We start from the raw sequence: 14,137 nt of genomic DNA, 5'->3' as shown, positions 1-14,137 counted from the left end.
ATACATGCTTTACTTTCCTGCTTTGCTGCTCCTCTGTATGTCTACTACTATACATATAATGGCCTAACAAAGTTAAAGATGGGTCCTGTGCCAGCTGTATACGTGCTTTAGATGTGTAACACAAGGCAGTTGTATTGCACCGGTCGACAATAAGAGCGGAAAAGAGCTCTTGAATGGACGCATGATTTTTGCGGGGCATTATTCCTTTTCCTATATATAGATGTAGGCCAGTGTTCTATTTATAGTCGAACATTCAGCTCTATATTTCTATATAGCTGAGCCTACTTTTGTAGAGGCCATTGCTTTTCCACAGGCCCATATTGATGGCAAGTCGTAGCGTGAAAAAGAGAGACGAGATAACCTGTATCGCAGCCACCTAGAAGTATACTCACGATCAAAGTCATTTGTCCTTTGATGTAGGACCCTGGCTGACAAATGCGCGAAAGCGGTACGAGAGATGATTGCAATTCCCGCGAGTGTTTGAAAGTGCACGCAAAAAAACTTGCGGTGTTACGTACATGTGCAGAGCGTGACTAATAGGGTATACATATTGGCATGGGCTATAGACATGAAGGGAGAAGAGGTGGCGTGCTGGTGTGAGAGGATTGGATTAATTGACTGGATCAAACAGCGAGCAAGTGTGAACTACCGGCTGGCTATACGGTTGACAGGCGGATGAGGCGATCTAAACAGAAAAACGTGTCAAGAGAGAAATAGACAGCAGGAGGAGAATACCACCAGCAGAGAGATAATTGGATTAGATAGGGCGGCTATGTAGTTGAAGTTTTCCGGTTTATACACATCTTTTTATTTTTATTTTTGCCTTCTTTTATTCGAATCGCGTCCGCGGTTCAATTCAATTGTCGAACGAAACAGACGATCGGTTTGACGCCTGTACAAGTTTCAACTGCCTGTTGTATTCACTCATTTTCGTCTTGATTTATGTGGCGTGAGTACAGCTAAAAAATTATGAGACAAGTCACACTTTACCGTGCCCAAATGTTGACGTATAGACTCAGTAAACTAAGAGGTAGATTTCAATGCAAGTTTACTATTTTAAAAAATGCATTACCTATTTTCTATTGCTTACGTATTCTAGAATTTCTATTAAATATATAATTATATAATTTCAGTCATGGCATTTCTGGAAGTATTTTGTATTTTACTAAGTAACAGCCTATTCACGTAGGTTCAAGAGTTTTACGTTTTGCAAGACAAAATTCTTTTTTTTTTTGCGATTCGTGCGTCATCTAGCAGTCAGTTATGTAAGATTTTAATGGTGGCTCAAACTGAAAATCAAATGAATGATTCACTTTGTTTGCGAAGTTCCCAAAATTCAAAGGGTATTTTAAAAGAAAAACTATGTTGCAATGCAGTGAGCGGCATAAAGGTCCCGGAGGGCGATGCGGTGAATCAAGGGTTTTGACAACATAGTTGTGGAGGAAAAGCTGAGAGGCCGTCACGTGAAAGGATGACGTGAGTTTGATTGAAATACGACTTTAATACTGAAAAAAATTTCTAGCCAACTCCACGACGCGTCAAAATTTCAGTGTTGCTGTGGTTGCTGAAAATTATTTTGTGAGCACTAGATGGCAGTAGCATTTGGAAGTAACGAGATCCATTTAAAGCGTTTTATTGAAAAACTAAATAATTAATGGGAAAACTAATATTCCAGCCGGAATCAGCGTTTAATTTTGAGTAAAACGTATGTGTTTTTATTGAATTCTTAGAGATGTTGATTTTTGCAGAATTTGACGAAAATAAGAAGGCTATAGCCTTCCCACTTTTTCATTTTTGGCTGAATTTTACGGAACGCCGTTCGATCCATTTTTTAATAGACAACTCTTATCGCTAGCTGATCGTTTATGTAGCAAATAAATAGCTAACTAGCATTGCCATCTAACGGTAAAAAATGACACTAATTGTAGAGATTTTAATAGACCACGCCTTCAACGAAGGAGGAGTTCACTACATATTGAACTTATCGATCGATTGTTAGGCCCATTTCGATCGGTACTGTACAGTCAATGGCGGAATGGCGGCGACGCGCATTGGAACTTGTAAGTGGATGCATGTGCGACTTGATGTGGCGTTGCATGTGGGATGCCCCGTCTGTAATGGTAAGCGTATGAATAAATTAGGGTATGTAAGGCAATTAGTTATGCCATAATATCTCACTTAGTTCGCAGACTGGTCATTTGATGATACGTGTGCACAGTGGTAGTGCTTGGGTGCCTCAAGAGGGAATCGCAGAGCATAGCCACCCATAGAGCTAAAAGTCATAGAAAATTTTTAAAATTGTTATTTGATTTTGTGTTGTTTCAGCAGTAGTATGTCCTTCAACAATCTGTTATGTCCATCCATGGAATGAGTGGTATGTGACTAAGTCAACCAAACGGGGCAACAACAATCAGTCAGCAATAGAATTAGTCTGTGGAAAACAACACATTCATTCCTGAGGATGGTTTTGAGTTTATCTATGCTTATTGTATGTTTAATTTTTATTGGGCGAAACCCAACAGGGGTTTGCTGTTTTCAGTAAGTGTATCAGCAAGAATATTATACTGAAGCATACCTAATTTCTTTATTGTAGATTCACAATCGTAATGGATTTGAAGAGGATATTGATGGAGTTCTGGTATAAAAAAGCAAAAGTACATGTTTGATGGAAGGGCAACCGAAGAGTTCCGGATCCTTTTACTATCGCACATGTTATGGTATTTTTACAAAGTCATGAAGTGCTTATCTGGACCCCCTTGTTTTCTGTGGTCCTGTTTCCCCTTGACTTATATTATTTTCTTTAACCCTATAGTAAGTGTAAAACTAAAGGCTAAAAGAAAAGGAATGATTCAAAAATTGTGGGAGAGAATCATCAAAGAATTATACTCGTTTAGGTAATCCAAGGAAATAAGAAACAGTATTAACTCGGCGCAGTCTTCGATTCCATCTTTTTAAAAGCGGTTTTTTCTGGGCGTGGAACTTTTTTGGTCGAGACGTAATGGGTGTCTTAAAGGCACTGAAGGTTGCATTAGATCCCCAACAAAAAGGGAACGCTGAAAATCCGAGGGGGCGATGGGAATTAGTGGTAATGTTGTGTAGTTAACCTCAGAAAATGTGACGCTAGCTGATGTAAACCGCACCAGCTGTGCTATTACCAAGTCTGTCTCACGTTTGCCGCATAGGTATCTTTTCTAACAAAATTTTTCTTATCAAATTTTCCTGTTGTTAACCGATTCTCATTTAGCAGGAAAAGGTTGTGAGAGTAGCAGAAGAAGAGGAAATTGCAGTAAATCCGGTTTTGAAAGAAGCCAAACATTCCGATGATATGGGAGCTCAGCCTGTGGAAACAAAAACCCTATGTTTAAGATAGTAAGCTTTCTCGACATACGACAAACCCAAAGTTTCACACATAGATCTGCTTAAACATTCTTCATTTCTTAAATTTATATCGACATCAGGAAAGACAAAAGGAACACATCATTCCTAAGCTACTTCTGAGGACCACTGTCATCGAATGAAAATCACCTCGCTTATAGACTCGGAAGGTGAAAGCGAGACCCAAAAATTTGTAACAACGAAGCAAGTAAACAGAATTTTGGCAGATTATCGTGCATGCCAAGCCAAATAGTCAATTCAATAAACATTCCTTAACACATTTTACATAACAATTTTCTCAAAACGATTTTAGGTCCTCCACTGTTAAAACCACAATATGTAAATGCGTCGCATCCGAGAAATTAATACTGTAGTAACCAGAGCGATAAAAAAATTGGCACCAACTCCTACATATCAGGTAGACTTACCCCATTCGAAAGCATTCGGAAAAACAGATTTGTAGAAAAGTTCTGTGTGGATTTTGCCGCAACGCATTCAAGAATGGGGCCTAACACCTTGCAGGGCTGAAGAAAATGATATAAAAGAATTAGAACAAATTTGTTGGCAGCAAAACAAACCACGGGAAGCTCAGGAAGAGCTGAATCTTAAACAAAAGGTTTTACTTAGTCTTGAAGTTTCTTCATTTTTACGTTTTTTACTTATGATGATGTGTTACTTGTTCTAGTGCTCAAAAGGAACTAGATAACCACAGCAAAGGCTAATAAATTTATGGTTGGCATAAACTTTCACAATGAAGCAGTTAAAGTAGGCGAAAGCGAATCGAGTGCGCTACTGTCCCTTGCGGCATCGGTATTGCGGCCAGTAAGGCATCCGACACATGGAGGGATGTTTTAACAAATAAAACAAACGACGAACATCCATATTGATAGGTTTCCTGCGTAAAGACGAATCAGAGCAAGTCGTCACTAGTTTACAGCAACTCGGGCTCAATCTTCTGGTAATTTGAGATACTTTTCTGGACCGTTCAGAATCTTATAATTGGTCAAAATTAGATACGAGATTAATTGATACGTCGTCCTGTCACATCTCAAATTCTAGGATTTATAATTCTTTTTCTATGATTTCGAGTTCTTTTCCAGACAGTGGCTTCTCATTCCTCTTGTCATACCAGCGATCAGATTTGATGTTTCGAATTGTTTTGGGTTGTTAAAGCAAGTTTGAGTTTCTACGATGCTTCCACCAACGTGCATGATCGCCAAACTTTGTCGTTGTGTCGGACTGTTAATCCGGAAGAAAAACGTCGAATTATTGGCGATATGTTTGTCAAAGTGGTAGGTAGAACGGCTAACGATTTAAATGTCACTTGGAATAATCTACTTCTCGGACAAGGTATCAAACTTTTCTTTTTTGTTGTTGAATGTATTATATTGCCTAACATTCAATATCATCATATATGAAAATATTACAGTTGCTTTGATACCGGATTTAATTGAGTCCACTTCGCATATGGCTTCTTCGCGCGCTGATGCCATAAAGACTCAAAACGGTTCCGAAATGGTTCGTCAGTTGGCATTTATGGCCGTGTGGTAGAACCTCTTAAAGGTAATTGCGTTGTGGCATTCCAGTAAGATCTTTACTCTTTTCGCAATTTTTCCTAACAGACTTCCATAAAGATGAAGTAAGGTCTTAGGTCGCGAGCTGGCTCTGTCCACAGAATTACTCGAAGGTCGCCCGTTTCCTGGTCCCGGTTTGTCAATTCGAATCATTTATGCCGAAGAACTGTTTATGGAAGCTGATTTCGTTGAGACGCAAGTCGGATTGAAATTGCGACGTCGGAAGAAGAGCGTCTTGTTCTAGAAGAACTGTCCAGTCGCAACCAGTATGTTGCCACGCTACTGCCTATTCGCATTGACGGTGTTAAGGTACAAGAGCTTCGCAATTTAGACGTTTTGTTGGTGGAATTTTATAAAGATGGTTCTCTTCCTTGCAGGGAGATTGCCGGACTTATAGCTATTGCGTAGAACTGAGCTCTGATCCGACACAACCAAACTGGAATGATCTAGCCTCCTACGCCCGCTTAATACAGCGTGTGTGTCATAATGTCAATCGTGTTTGCTATGTATTCGGAAAGCCTGTGCGTGAATCGGTGACAGACGTTACACCTACCTACTTAACGAGTAAAATTTTGGTGATCTTGAGGGAAGCGGATTATTTGGCAAATAAAATATTACGGGATTCGGGTTGCTCCGAGAAGCTAGCGCAGATGCCAATCGTCTTGATCCCTTTCACTTTTATCGCGATTCGAGTCAACGCATTCCATCATGTCAGTGATCAGTCATTTTTCGATCATTCTTTTCACAGGATTTTATTACTGGACTTCCTGCAATTCCCGATACCCACTTGCCCCAAGAGGTACGTAAAAAGTGGGTACATTTTTTTAGTAGATCTCGCTGTAAACATGGATACCTAGGGTGGATACCTGCTAATTAGGTTGTAGACAAGATGGTTGAAGTCGTCTTAACAGTTCCAGGAATTTTCAGGGTATTGTATGATCTGACGGCGAAACCACCCTGGACAACGGAGTGGGAATGATTTGATTTACGAACGTTGCTTAGGCAAATAATCTCCACCACTCTTTACAGGACACGGATGCGGAATTGTATCATTGACCAGATTTAGATGGGATACATTATAAAAGTGGATTCAGTATAGACTTTTGAAATTGGAAAATTTATCAGCTTGTCGTCTCGTGAAAATCTCTTTAACTCGCTTCTTGGGAAAAATTCACGTGATGACTAGTTGAGTATTCCTTAATATACATGCACACTTGTGGGAAATAATGGGTGCATTTGGTTTTCGTGGAACAAATTAAACATTGTTAATGTGCAGCTAGGTGGGTTGTTGTTGCTCTCCGAAGGCTATTCGAGGCGTTATGCAATTTCCTGAGATTAAACATTCAGGAAATGTGGTAAATGTTCGCAAATTGTTAAGATCTATTCAGAATGGTACCATAAAGTATGACTGTAGGAAAGGGTACATCGGGTTCTAAAAGTGAAGAACAGCTCTGACGTCTTTGGTAAGCGGAAAAGGTACTGCTGATTGAAGCGTCAGATGACGGTTTTAAGAATGGACTCTTTCCTTTGCCCAATGAATCTGAGCTTGAAACTGGCAGGTGGCGTTTAGCAGTGGCACCCAATCTTTATTCTTAAAACCCAGAGGTGTTCTTCACTTTTCAAGGGGATTTAATGATGATACTTGTTGGGTTTCCCTGAGTGTAAATATTTAAATACTTTAGTATTTTAATATTACCGAAGGTATTACCGGATTTATGCCCGATTAATTTACAATACGCTACAAAAAAAAGAGGAGGAAATATAAGGGGGAGGCAAGGGGGAGGGACAAGGGGGAGGGACGAGGAGGAAAAGGAGCTGCAGCCAGACCAAAACCAGGTTCCGGAGAAATTCGGCGGAAAAAAGGCGGCAAAATTCATGAGAACCGTTTATAAAATTCCGGGAAACGGGCGTTTTTCCGCTGAAAAATCAGAGGCTCGTCTCCATGTTTGACCGTGAATAACTTTAGTACGTGAACTCGAATCGCCCTAGAAATGGGAAATTGAAATATTAAGCCGGGCAGGAGCAGCTGGACCGTGAAATCGGCGTGAAAATCGGACATGCCGAAACCGGCCGAGTCAGCTACCGGAAGGAGCGGTCGCACGGCTCCTCATCGGGTACCGCTGGATAGAGCACAGTCACGCGATCGCAGCTGTCGAAAAATTTTCGCGATCCGACGCACCGTTTAGCCGCTATGAATTTTTGAAAATTAATTCCGAACGCGGGTGCGCTTTTGACGTCGAATTCCTAGAATTGGCAGGTAGAGGCCCATCATCATTTTTCGAGCTTTAAAAATCGTTTGCGGCCGAACGGTGTATCCGATCACGGCGGGACCTTCACCATCGGAACGAGCTCAACGAGCCGCATCCAATGACACCGGCTTCGTGATCATTCGTGACCGAAAAAATATTTTTATAGAAAAAATCCCATGGGGGTTGGACGCAAGGGGATAGACGAGCCAGGCACTTGTGGGAGTTGGGGAATTGGTGTGAACGGGCAAAAAAAATCATAACTCCCGAACGGAACCGTTGCTATCGTTGATATTCATACTGCCGGAATCAGCGTGAGCCAACGCATCGAACGGTGCCGAACCCGTCATGATTAAAAAATATAAAAAATACAAGAATGAAAGAAGGTCAGCTGGGGGTCAAGTAATTAACCAGCGCCTCACTGCTCAATTTTCCAAGAAAACGAAAGAAAAGTTGACAAACATACACGCCAATCTCGGCAGCGGATCGTCGTACGCACCTGCAATAGCCACCGATGAACGCGGCTCGTTTTCACCATCATTTTGTTTCACAATTCTAGATTTAATTTACACGAAGGTATAGTGCTATGCACTTCTTGTCCATGAAGAATACCAATACATGGATAAGTGGAGGGTAATAAAAGTATGAAACTGTAATTCCTCATGGCATTTTCATTCACGCATACGCGGCAGTTCGTGAGCAGACGAACTATTGAAAGGGACTTGCGCAGTCTAGCTGCATCCAGCCAGATACTAGTAGAACCCAAAACATTGTTTTGACAAGTACTGTCATATTTCGGTTGCAGGTTTTTACTAAATACCAAGTAAGTAAGAGGTTTAATCGTGTTAAATGTATGATTTTTCGATTCAAGTCTATTTAGGTGTCAGAACTGAAATTGTACTTTTAGAACTTTTAAAACACCGCATAGCTTTTATTAACAATAGTTTACTTTTACAACTATCAAAATCTTGTTAACCATTTAAAGGAGAACAAAGTTCATTTTTTCGATTTCCCGAATTTTGACTTCCGGTTATAAAATGCCAAATAACTCCTTATTTGTTGATCTGCCAGAAAAAAGATTCACATTTTCGTGATCCTCGTCAAATTTGGGGTCGATTCCATTTATTAACTCAAAATACCCTAAAATCGTCAAAAATCGCAAATTTCCCTGAACTAGTTCATGAAAAATCGCGATTTTTGTCAAATCCGACTTTTGGCTGAAAACAAGTCATTCCCAACCAAAATTTAATAAGGATCACGAAAATCCTACTCGTTCTGTTATGGGATCACTATTTCCGGAAATATTGGCTACTTCCAGTCACTTCCGGAAAATTTTCGTGACAATCAGCAAAAAGTAAAAAATGAACTGTATTTTTATAACAATTTCAAATACTTTTCTCGCATGCTTAAGGATGTGGAAGCTATTATTTCATGTTTTTCTTGCTTTCAACACTACAGGCTGATCCTACGAGCTACGACAGTTTTACCTACCAATGTTTAGCGTTTCGTGCTGCAGCTAGTAGTTGATATTCTAGGATGTTATGCCTAAAATTGGAATTCAGCTATCAGAGATTAGCAAAATTGAAGTACTTAAAAGCAAGTATTGTACTTATTTCAACATTCAAAGTAAATTTTAATTTTTGGTTCTAGGCGGAATCTCTAGATGGCGTTTATGTACGTCTATGATGAAGATTATGAGTGACAAGTTAATTGGGTGTTTGTTACGTTATCCTGTTTTGTGTTTCAAAGGATTTTTCGTCAAAAAATTTACGGTATGTTGTTATCTATTCAGTATTGCTAACGTTGGGTATGTATTGAAAAGGAAACCCTTGAAATAGATTGCTTTTTGTATATGGTGGTGTTTCACCTTGTCAGCTATGCCAGCTGCGAACCAGCAGCCTGCATTCCTGCTATCAATGTACCACAAGAGATCCTGACACTTTAATAAGGCCACTATTGCTTACATGAAGATCACCATCCAGTTCAAGTACTGTTAATGTACTTCAAGCCTTTTGTTTAAGCTTATGACGTGTTCTCTTGTCAGTCAACGACAGAGTCTTCATCTACTTTGTGTTGCTAACCATCAGCCCTCAACATCCCACGTATCCAGATTTCCAAGTTTCTCTGATTAGCTAATCATCATCCATACCCTTGAGCTCTTCAGCGTGGTATTTCAGAACATTATTTATCTTCCACTACACACATCTGTAAAAATTTTCTCTACACAGGCTTCTCTTCCTCTCTTCCTAGTCTGCTGAATACCAAGATTGAATAAGGTTCCTCGTCATTGCCTTTCCATGGTATTTTAATTTGGTGGATTATCTGGATTTCTAATTTTTAGTAAATCTTTGTTGTATAAATGGAAAATCTCCATTGTTAATCCTGCTGTTCTCCTCACCATTACTTAGCCAACTCACATGGATGGGATGTAACTAAGAAAAAATTCTGTGATAGGACTGCAAATATTCATCTTCCTTCGGTACAACACTGCCGTTTTGACAATTTCTGTAGTTTCGCCCCCAGTGAACCACACGCGTAAGTTCTTTGTCTTTTTCATCGTTTTATCAGACAAATGCCATTTTCCGCTAAAAATCATTTACTTCTTTTTTTGCCTCATTTGTTCTATTTAGAACTACATTTTCTTAATCTTCCTTTCGTTGTTGTCTACGACTTCACCTCATCGCTGTCTTCGTTGACGTCTTCGCCTTCATCTCCGTCTCGTCGTCTTGGCCGTCTTCGCCTTTGTTTCATCGCCGTCTTTTTCTACGCCAACACTTTGTCGCCGGCTTCTCCTTCGCCCTTCACGTAGGAAATTCACCGTGGATCGTCGTCCTGGTATTGTTTTATTTTGCATTGTTGTGTAACTTGTGTTTAAGTTAACCCGTTGGCTGCCACCCCGTTTGCGTCCCATTTTTTTTGTAGCTTGTAGGGACCGGCCGCAATGGCCTACGCCGCAAGGCGCCTTAGGCAATGCACCAGTAGGGACTTCTCTTTGTCGATGCGGTGGCGGATTCCTGAGGGTGTGCATTCCCTGTAATGGATTCCGTCACCGTGTCAGCCCGGACTTGTCTTCGGACAAGTCCCACCTTGTTCGCGATCCTTAAGACGCGATGCTTAGTTACTGTAGTTTAAGCAACCTACGGGTTGCGTGGCCTGGCAGCCAACGGGTTAACTTAGTTAAGTGTATGTATGTTTGTGTAAATATTTTTGTGTAATTTATTGTTATGTAAAATAGTGGTGGAATTGTTGGGAGGAGGTGGGACAATAAAAAAAATTTCAATTTTAATTCATTCTTCGTGTTTATTTCATTTCACCTTATTCGAATTGATGCAAATCAAAGATAAACTTAGATTTTTTCCCAACCTATTTCACTCTAAGTCCAGTCATCTCAATGGTACTTATTTCAACAGATTTCACAATCGGTGAAACATCAGTGAATTAATTGTTTTCTTTGTTCCATTAGACTTCAAGTGCAATCACTTGGCAAAAAAAAGGGAAAAAATTACTGAAACAAACTAATTTCACATGGTGGTATCACAAAAGGAATTAACCATTACCATCTTTAACTCCTTTGTTTCCGTTGAATGAGGTAAAGATTCAACAAATACAAGAATGATACTGGATATGTTTTATTTACACTGACAACATAACATTAGTGGCATTCTCTTGTATCACCGAGTGACTCCAACGCCAATGAAACACATCAGGTGCCTCCAGGATCTCTGCATATTAAAACTGTAAACCACTATTAAAAAAACCAAGACCTGGATTGAACCAAGTCATTGAATGATTTTGCTGCCACCTTAGTACATCAGGTACATCCCACAGACCTGAAAGCCCAATTTGAAAAACTTAAATTATTAACAACAAATTCTAACATCACCTGATGACACCTCCAAGAATCTAAGAGATTTAGATAGAGGAAAATAATATAGAGAACTACATTTTTTACGTATCACCTTTGAAACAAAATGGGTATATCAAACGGAGATGAAAATCGTGATAGCAAAGCCAAGCCATGTTCCTCCTGTAAAAGTTAAAAATATATGTGGTACGATATTTATTTGACATGAATTTTGTCCATAATACCTTGAACAACTCTGCATTAATGGAATTCACAAGATGCAACTAAAAGCACACGGAATCGGTGGTAAAATTTCAAAAAGAGACACGTTCACTTCAGCAGACATTCTCAGTCCGAGGCCACGCGAAATAGAACAGCCGACGGGACAGCTGACATTTCCGTATATTTTCAAGACATCTAGGGGAGAAATAACTAACTCCGTAGAATTTTTATGTGCATGTTGTGACGCATTTACAAATTGTCGTCTGTAACTAACAGTGGAGGACATAATATCGTTTTAAGCGAATGTGCATGTAGAATGTGTGAAGAAAATTTTGTTTAATTGACTTTTTAGATTTGCGTGCACGATAATCTGCCAAACTTACTTACTGCTACCTTACTTGCTTCGTTGTTGCAATTTTTGGGTCTCGCTTTCAACTTCAAAATCTATAAGCGAGGTGATTTTCTTTCGGTGACGGTAGTCCTCAGAAGTTGCTGAAGAACGATGTGTTCCTCTCATCTTTCCTGATGTCGATATCAATTTAAGAAACAAAGAATGTTTAAGCAGATCTATGTGTGAAACTTTGTGTTTGTCAAGATAGCTTACTATCTGAAACACGGAGTTTTTGTTTCCACAGGCTGAGCTCGATATCATCGGAATGTTTGGCTTCTTTCAAAACCCGGTTTACTGCAATTTCCTCTTCTTCTGCTACTCTCACAACCTTTTCCTGTTAAATGAGAATCGGTTAACAACAGGAAAATTTGATAAGACAAATTTTGTTAGAAAAGATACCTAGGCGGCAAAAGTGAGACGGATTTGGTAATAGCACAGCTGGTGTGGTTTACATCAGCTAGCGTCACACTTTCTGAAGTTACCGACACCGTAACATTGCCACTAATTACCATTGCCACCTGGGATTTTCAGCGGTCCCTTTTTGTTGGGGATTATGACATCTAACGCAACCTTCAGTGCCTTTAAGACACCCATAACATCTCAACCAAAAAATTCCCATGCAGAGTGAAAACAGCTTTTTAAAAGATGAAATCGAAGACTGCACCGAGTTAATACTCTTTCTTATTTCCTTGAATTACCTAAACGAGTTCTTTGATGATTCTCTCCCACAATTTTTGGATCATTCTTCTTCTTTTAGCCTTTAGTTTTACACTCACTAAAGGGTTAAAGAAAATCATATAAGTCAAGGGGAAACGGGGTCACAGAATACAATGGGGCCCAGATAAGCACTTCTATGACTTTGTAAAAATACCGTAACATGTACGATAGTAAAAGGATCCTGAACTCTTCGGTTACCCTTCCAACGAACATCTACTTTTACTTTTTTATACCACAACTCCATCAACATCTTCTTCGAATCCATTACGATTGCTAATCTACATTAAAGAAATTAAGTATGCTTCAGTTTAATATTCTTACTGATACACTTACTGAAAATAGCGAAACCCTATTGGCATATCTCGTGAATTACTACCACGACATTGCGATTATTCTACCTACAATACAGAACATAATTAAGTAAAAAATTCTTTATGATAAACTCATTTAAAATAGTAAAACATCTAGTCAATTGTGATCCAATTCTCCCACTCAAGATATTCTTTCCACAAATAAAACCAATAGAAGTTAAAAAGATACGTTGAAGATATAAATAATAGAAGTAAACGATACAGCAAATGTTCATACTGCTCTCTCTTTTTACCATATGTCACCATCACTCAAAGTATAATCAGTCTTGTTAATGTTAATATGTCTTTTACCTATCTTTGCAATGACACTTGGTTGGTGTTAGACATTAAGGCCTCCTATGTCCCTTTTTGTAAGAAGGAGGAACAGCTTCCTACCTCAAGGGTCATCTCAAACAAATCCCTAGACAAAAACTTCCAAGAGAAGATATTTCATACTACCTAGTCCTATGATTAATAACAATTTAGCTAACATCAAAATGTCATATAGTTGTGTGTGAAGCCAAGCCAAAAATACTGTTGATTTGTTATTTCAAGCTTGTTTATATGAACCCATCATTGTGCAGGTCTGCATGAAAGGCAGAAATCTTCATAATTTCAATTAGAATATTTTCTGAGGGATTGGTGTACTTAAGAAGTGCATCATAACACTGCTGATATGGACCAAACCTGAAGAAATGCAAACACTGTGAGACAGATGATAGAAAGCAAAAACTAAAAGAAAAATGTACAAATATACTGTACCATTCAAATGATGCCAAGGGACAATCCACTGGCAAGCAGTTAAGTATACCATGAAAATGGTAAAAATTTCTGTGAAAAAGAGGAATCCTTCAAGTTGGCCTGAAAACATGGCAAATTTCAATCATGCTAAAGAAAAACCTCAGATATTAATGTTAAAATAATAACCATAAAATTTAAACATACAATAAGCATAGATAAACTCAAAACCATACTCAGGAATGAATGTGTTGTTTTCCACTGACTAATTTCATTGCTGTCTAATTGTTGTTGCCCCATTTGGTTGACTTAGTCACATGCAACTCATTCCATGGTTGGACAAAACAGATTGTTGAAGGACATACTACTGCTGAAACAACACAAAATCAAATAACAATTTTAAAAATCTTATATGACTTTTAGCTCTATGGCTATGCTCTGCTATTCCCTCTTGAGGCAGCCCAAGCACTACCACTATGCACACGTATCATCAAATGACCAGTCTGCAAACTAAGTGAGATATTATGGCATAACTAATTGCTTTACATACCCTAATTTATTACGCTTACCATTACTGACGGGGCCTCCCACATGCAACGCCATATCAAGTCGCACATGCATCCACTTCCAAATTCCAATGTGCGTCGCCGCCATGCCGCCATTGACTGTACAGTAGCGAA

General features: G+C 39.2%; 2 long non-coding RNA genes and 1 pseudogene across 4 annotated transcripts; all 3 read left to right on the top strand.

Annotated features, from left to right (window-relative positions):
- The first annotated feature begins 1,990 nt into the window (after positions 1-1,990).
- LOC116916154 lies at positions 1,991-3,370 on the top strand. Its single transcript, XR_004390463.2, has 4 exons — positions 1,991-2,120; positions 2,183-2,538; positions 2,594-3,182; positions 3,245-3,370. It is a non-coding gene; the product is annotated as an uncharacterized LOC116916154 (long non-coding RNA).
- A 1,150-nt stretch (positions 3,371-4,520) lies between these two features.
- Positions 4,521-6,560, top strand: LOC123469928 (annotated as a pseudogene).
- Positions 6,561-7,896: 1,336 nt separating this feature from the next.
- On the top strand, positions 7,897-10,156 carry LOC123469612. 3 transcript variants are annotated; one of them, XR_006642860.1, is made up of 8 exons: positions 7,897-8,018; positions 8,654-8,781; positions 8,846-8,967; positions 9,034-9,182; positions 9,240-9,363; positions 9,424-9,495; positions 9,604-9,730; positions 9,826-10,156. It is a non-coding gene; the product is annotated as an uncharacterized LOC123469612 (long non-coding RNA). The 3 variants fall into 3 exon arrangements; XR_006642861.1 differs by lacking the exon at positions 7,897-8,018 and adding an exon at positions 8,127-8,549 and having other exon boundaries at positions 9,424-9,535; XR_006642859.1 differs by lacking the exon at positions 7,897-8,018 and adding an exon at positions 8,130-8,549.
- The last annotated feature ends 3,981 nt before the right edge of the window (positions 10,157-14,137 follow it).

The sequence above is a fragment of the Daphnia magna genome, linkage group LG2 (assembly GCF_020631705.1).
Source record: "Daphnia magna isolate NIES linkage group LG2, ASM2063170v1.1, whole genome shotgun sequence".
In the NCBI taxonomy this organism is placed as follows: domain Eukaryota; kingdom Metazoa; phylum Arthropoda; class Branchiopoda; order Diplostraca; family Daphniidae; genus Daphnia; species Daphnia magna.
The sequence above is the reverse complement of the archived record's forward strand: the minus strand, read 5'-3'. Positions and strand labels throughout refer to the sequence as shown.